Raw genomic sequence first — 6,942 nt, forward strand, 5'->3', positions numbered from 1 at the left:
TAGATAAGCAAACTTAGGGATTGGTATTTTTTTAGCAATGTGGGACTAGTTAACAGGTTGTATTTAGACTGCATTGGGACAACGCCCGCTACAATCTCCCTCACTAGTCATAGCACATATTCCACATGAACTCTCATTTCACACTCTTGCTCACAAGACAGGTAGTGATAGTGTTTGGGTCTGTTTGATTCTTCAATAGTTTCTGCCCTTTGCAATCTCCCTCAATAGTTTCTGCTTGATTCTTCATCCTTTAGTTTGGGTCTGCCCTAATTGAATTGAGGTCTTTTTAATGATTGCTCTCTCTCTCTCTTTGATCACGAAGGGTCTAGAATTTTTCATTTTCTAATGCTTAAATATAAATGCAATTTTAAGATTTTAATAATTATGAGATTTATAATTAATTATGTGTTACTTATTTTTATACACACACACACACGAGCTTATACGAGCTTGCTCACGAGCCTAACCTAGTCGAGTCGAGCTTGCTTCGTTTAATATTCGAGTCAAAATTTGTGTTCACGAAGCGTTTCATTTAATAATCAAGTCGAGCACGAGCCGAGCTTATACGAGTCGATCTTGAGCGAGCAAGCGAGCGGCTTGTTCACTTAACACCCCTAATAGAGGATATGAGAGGTGCCAACATGCTTTACGGAGAGCCTATCACCATTACTAATTTTTATCTCGTCAGAGCCGGAGTAGGTATCAACCAGAACATTCAGATTGGTGAGATAAGACATGAGATGATGTGTGGCTCCGATGTCGGGATACGAGTTGGAGTCATAGACAATGTGAGATGACAGTTGAGATGTTGTATGGTATGCCTGGATTTGAGAAGCAGCATCCTGTGTGTATGAATGATCAACTCGCTACTCGCTAATAACATGTAGGAGCAAGGTGTCCAATCTGGTTGTAGAGTTGACACACTGGGCGAGGGGATTTGATGAAAGATGGAGCACCTATGCCGCGCCCCCTGCCCCGATTGGAATTGAAGCTATGCTGATAAGAAGGCACACTACTGGAATTGTAATGGAAGCCATGATTGTCATTGGAGTAAGAGCCACGATTGGAAAGGGAGGGACATCCACCACGTCCTCCATGAAAATTTGAACCTTTGGAGGTAAAATTCACACCTGAAATAGAGAGATCAGAAGAAGCAATATTTTGCTCAAGCTGAATTTCATGAGCAAGAAGGTGGCCATAGAGCTCATCAATGGAGATTGGATCCACCTAGGTTGTAACTGAGGTGACAAATGAATCATATTCACTATTGAGTCCTGCAAGAAGAAAAGATTGAAGATCGTCATCATGTAATGGCTTATCAATGGTAGCCAAGGTATCAACCAGTGTGGTGAATTTCTAGAAATAGTTAGTGATTTACATGCTACATTTCTTGAGTGTGGTAAGCTGAAGGTGACGGGACATCGTGCAAGCACGGGCCTTGGAAGTGAACATAGTTTCCAAAGAGAGCCATAGTTTCCGTGGAGTGAGGCACTTAACAAAATGGACAACGACTTTCTTAGTGACAGACGGGATCAAGATGCTAAGCACAAGCTGATCATGCATGTGCCATTGAAGCCAAGTCTGGTTCTTGGACAGAGTAGTAATGGTATCAACTTTGGAGGTGATGGACAGAGGAGGGCTAGTAATAGATCCATCAATAAAGCCTTGAAGATCTTGGCTTTCGATGACAGGTAGGATAGCAAGCTTCGACAGAAGATAATTGGTCTGCATGAGTTTGTGAGAGAAAGAAGAGGGAATGGTGAGATAATTCATTGGGTTAGTGGAAGACGATGAAGTAGCCATGAAAAAATAGAGAAGCAAAAAATGGCGTTAGCCTAGAATGGCTCTGATACCATGTAAAGATTGATATGACTCTAGTGTTTGGGTTATTCTACCTTACCATAATTGTGGATAAGGCTTTGTATATATAGGGAACTTTGATTACAAGAGATAAAAACTAAATACAAATATTAAATTCAATCTACAAGAGTTACAGATAAGATATAAGACTAGATTTGAAGTGATCAATCGATGCTATCCTCGGTTGAGTTTATTTGAGTTTGATTCCTGATATCATGAGGAGTGTTATCATTTGATAACTCTCTAACAACCTTAATGTGTTCAATGCATTCGTGAAAACATCATTATGCACAATCTAAATCGTACTACAATTGTCACAAAATATGTAAGAGTAAAAAATAGCCCCTATATTACACATGAGCGACTCGATTAAGGCTCATGAGCCTAGCTCATACACACGCACACATGAGTGCGCGCGTGTGTGTGCACGTGCCTGGGTGTGTGTGCATATGTGTGAGCATGTGTGCATGCATGTGCAGGTGCGCATGTGTGTGTGTGAGTTTGTTGGTGTATGTGTGTGAGTAGGTGTGCACATGTGTACGGGTGTACGCATGTGTGCGCGTGTGTGTGGGGGTGTGAGTGCTATGTGTGGGGGTGTATGCATGTGTACGGATCGCCATGAACATTGCTAGGGTTAGGGTTAGGAGCCCCAATTAGAGAACAATCTTTGCTACCATTATTTCTCTCTAGAATTCTTTCTTTTTCTCTCTCGTTTCACAAATTGTTTGATTTGTACATAGAAGGAGTTAGAAAAGCTATCTTATAGGGAAATGATTAGACAAATATGAAGAAAACTTAGGAGAAGCATGTTATGGTTTCTGGATGGAGGAATGTGGGTCTTGGATGTTGCACTTTTATTTCGTTGATTGAAACAAGAAAGTACTCATTAGAATGGCATGGCCAAAGACATGCTCAGATATGGTCACTTCATATCTCATACCATGCAATCTTGCATCTACTTAACAAGCAAGCCACTACAACACATAATTGGTTGCACGTGTCACCAAGAGAGAGAGAGAGTTTTTTCTTTTTGTTCTCACATGTGAGAGACGAAGATGGAGGGAGTTGAGTGATTCCAAATGGGGAGACATGGAAGAAGGTAAAATTAACCCTATATAGATCTTCCTCTTTTCCGCTCTCCGCACACACCCGCAGAGTGACGTACACACCATCGCCGATTTCTTTCTCTCTCTCTTTGAATTTAATGTATTTTTGCTCTCACCCTATATTACAAGTTTATACAATTTCCTTTCTTTCTTTATTCATGGGGGAAATTACAGTTTACCCTCCCCCCTCAAGGAAGTTGTGCACTTTTTTTTTATTCTAACTCCATTGTTTAAAAATTGACAATCTACCACTATTAAGTTTTTTTTTTTTTTTTTTGCAATGTGGCCATTCCGTTTAGAGATTATGTATTTTTTTGATAGTTTGGAATATATGCGCAATGCACACGATTTTTTAGGACATGAAAAGTCTAAAATGCCCTTGTTTTTTCGAAAAAAATAAAAATAATTTTTAATAAAGTTGGCTATTTGCCCATTAGGCCATGACAAAATGGCCAACTTTTTTGTATATTTTTTTTTCTTCAGAAAAATAGGGGCATTTTAGACTTTTCATGTCCTAAAAATCGCATGTGCCACACATGTATTCCAAACCATCAAAAAAGACGTAATCTGTAAACGGAATGGCCACATTGCCAAAAAAAAAACAAAATCATTTGTCAAAAAAGGTGCACAATTTTCGAGGAGGTAAACTGTAATTTTCCCTTATTCATGATATTGATAATAAGAACATAAAGAGACTTGTTGATTTCCATTATTTTTGTCATGCACTCACCCCTCACATGAGCATATATAATGAGTTTATTTTCTTTTCTTTTTTGTTATTCACCGTTGTAATGCTATGGAAGATTAAAAAAAAAAAAAAAAAAAAAAAAAAATAGAGGATATATATATATGGGAATATTTTGTAGATGATTTATATATCGCGCACATATTTGTTATATTGATTATTTATGCATGTGTTTTATAGTGGCTTATATGTCAACACTATTTATGGCTCTCATAAAAAAATATGACAATATGTCTATTGAATTTATCTTCACCTTTTATGTGAGCAACAAAAAAGTAGGGCTATGATATTTGAAATGCTTCTGCTAATAACAATTGTTTAGACTCATATGCCTTATTGACATGTCTTCATAATTCTTTTTTTTTTTTTTTTTTTTTTTTTCCTTCTGTATGTCAAGAATTCTTATGTGAAAGTTGATCAAATTCTTAATTTCATCCAGATATATATATGTGTAACGCCCCCAAATCTGGCATTGACCAGTTTGGTAGGGTTACTGGCAATTACTCCAATATAGCTAACTGGTAGCTAACTAGGAAACCGCCGCCCCTCTAAGCATCATTAGAGTTAATGCATAGGAAAGTAAAATTAATCTGAGAAATCTAATAACCATAAAGGAAGCATATTATCCTCGACACATGGACGTGGAGCAAATAGAAATAATAATCAAACTTGGTAATAACATGGAGATCTTTGTCTTAAATAGTTCTGTAGTGGCAAACTCACCACTCTCCTCTTCCTAGAAAGAGGTTTCCTACAAGATGTAATAATCGTATAAATCTAAAGGCTTAGTAAGTAAACCTCACAATTGAGTATGAGCTGAGCCGGTTTTTACTGAGCAAAAATAAACGTGCAATTTGACAAAGGTTTGAAAGAGATGTTGTCTCTGTTAATACACCGTAAAAATATCGTTTTGTTGAAGAAAAGGGGTGTACTTCCAACAGCAATTGCCTAAGAGTTTTAATGCAAAATACTAATGCCTTAATATGTCATAACTAGCATATATGGTCTACCTGAGATATTACCCCTTCTCAACAAGGTTGGCGCTATCCCAAAGAACCTGTAATACAATGCCGGTGCCCCGACCATTGTATGTTACTGTCCATAATACTAGCAGCCCGACCGAGTCTAACCTCGGGTGGCCCACGCTACTAATGATGTACGCCTTGTAGTGACCACCAATTAAGGTTGCACCGTTCACGAAATAACGATTGCATCCAAGACCCTTATATCACATCCATACAAATGTTTAACCATAGAATCAAGTGTATATAGTAAGCCCATGGTCATTATACCGCACGTACTGGTGTACCATGTCATACAATGTATCTTATCAACCAGTTTTAAGACAGTTACCAAGTTATACAAAAATATAGGCATGCTCATATCAGCCGCGTGCACAATCAACTGACATATTACACGTTTTTAAGGAAACATTTGTAAGTGTTTACTTACCTCATGTGCTCACTTGAGTCCTCCGACATCACAAACCTGTTGCAAATATCCACCTAATTAATTGACGAATAAATGTACGTTTTGCTCGCAAGTGCACTAGATCAAATGACAGTATAGAAAGCAAGTACAAGATCATTCCCAAGAGGATTGCTATAAATTGTGCTTAAAAGAATTGCCTAAATAAATAACTGAATTAAACAAGATAAAATATTGAATTTAAATAATAAGAATGAAAGCGTAGGGTTTTGATATCCACCGCTAATCATACTCGAATAAGATAAACAATATACCAATGCTAAACCCATATCAAGATACCCAATGTTTGCCAAACTAAGGGCATGGTATCTTCTCCTTAAGCTATTGATCTCCCTAAGCAACGAATTAGGCATGGTATCTACTCTAATTCTTTTCCTTCTCAAATGATTTAGCATGGTCTCTACTAAGTTGTTCTTCAAGAAAGCATAGATCAATGGAAATTGACAAATACATGAAGCCTAGAGTATGGTATCTACTTCTAGTTTTCCATGTTGATCAATCCAAGAACCTGTGATGGGGTTCTTTTGTCACTCTATTAAGCCTAGGACTCAGTCATCCAAATTAACTTAAATAACAAATCCCTACCACATGCATATGATGATGAAGCACATTCATGTGAGGAATTCAATAAAATAGAAAATAATCAAGTTAAGTATTCAAAATATGAATTGTAGCAAAGGCACCAATATTGAAATCCTAAAGAGACATGATTAGGGCTTCAATCGAGCCCCTAACTAGAGTATTAGTTACACATAATTCGGATGAAAATCATCCTCATAAGAAAATAATAAGGAAAAGAAGAAAAACCGAAAAACCCTTCTAGCCTCCAATTCTTCTCCCAAAGCTTGTGTCTTGGCTTCTTTCTCTCCTCTCCTCCTCAATTTGGAAGAATTAAGTGAGTAGTTATCGAGTTTGGAACAACCCTTGATGTTTTTGTGAAGCCTAACAACTCAAAAATTGAGTTGGAGTTATAGACTTCCAAACCGTGCAAAACCGTGTTTGCTAACTTCATTGCCACTCCAGTGCACGACAGTGCTCGATCGCAGGATTGGTGCTCATTCGCATTACTGCGCTCGATCCCACTGGTTTGGGCGCTCAAGTGCATGACTGTGCTCGATCCCAATGGCAGGCCACGAGCGCTCGAGCGCACAACAAAAGAGGCTCGATCGTAGACCTGCGATCGAGTGCAAACAGGTTGCGATCGATCGCACCCGTGCGCAGGAGACACATCGAAGCTGCAGCTAGATTGCTAATATTTCCATATTAGGGTTTTCCAACTCCCAATTGTAATCGGTTTTGAAACCCTACGAAATTCCTTGGTTTACTAGTTTGTCAATGACTTCTAAAGCCTATAATTAGTGGTGGATATCAAAGCCCTACCATTTTATCATTATCAATTTAAATCCAGTCTTCTGTTTTATTTCACTTTGGGAATTGATTTTAGGACAAGATTCAGCAATCCTCGTGGAAATGACCCCATATTTGCACACTATACTACTATGTTGACCTCGTGCACTTGCGGGTAAAATATCCAGTTATTTGCCTATTAATTTAGGTAAGTAATTGTGAACAACAAGTTTTTGGCGCCGTTGCCGGGGCTTGCGGTGAATTTTGTTTAGAATTATTTTCCTTTAGTTGTGTTATTTTAATTTTCAAATTTTCAATTTTGGTTTTTCCTTTAATTTATTTTTGTTTTTAAAGTTTTATGCTTTTCTCATTTTTTTCGCAATTCCTGTTTTGCCT

The 6,942-nt window shown here is 37.8% G+C and overlaps 1 non-coding gene across 1 annotated transcript; it reads right to left on the reverse strand.

Moving 5' to 3' along the window:
- Positions 1-1,174: 1,174 nt before the first annotated feature.
- On the reverse strand, positions 1,175-1,314 carry LOC132188894 (small nucleolar RNA Z247). Its single transcript, XR_009440954.2, has one exon. It is a non-coding gene; the product is annotated as a small nucleolar RNA Z247 (small nucleolar RNA).
- Between the last annotated feature and the right edge of the window lie 5,628 nt (positions 1,315-6,942).

The sequence above is a fragment of the Corylus avellana genome, chromosome 6, assembly GCF_965113065.1.
Source record: "Corylus avellana chromosome 6, dhCorAvel1.hap1.2, whole genome shotgun sequence".
NCBI classification, from domain to species: Eukaryota; Viridiplantae; Streptophyta; class Magnoliopsida; order Fagales; family Betulaceae; genus Corylus; species Corylus avellana.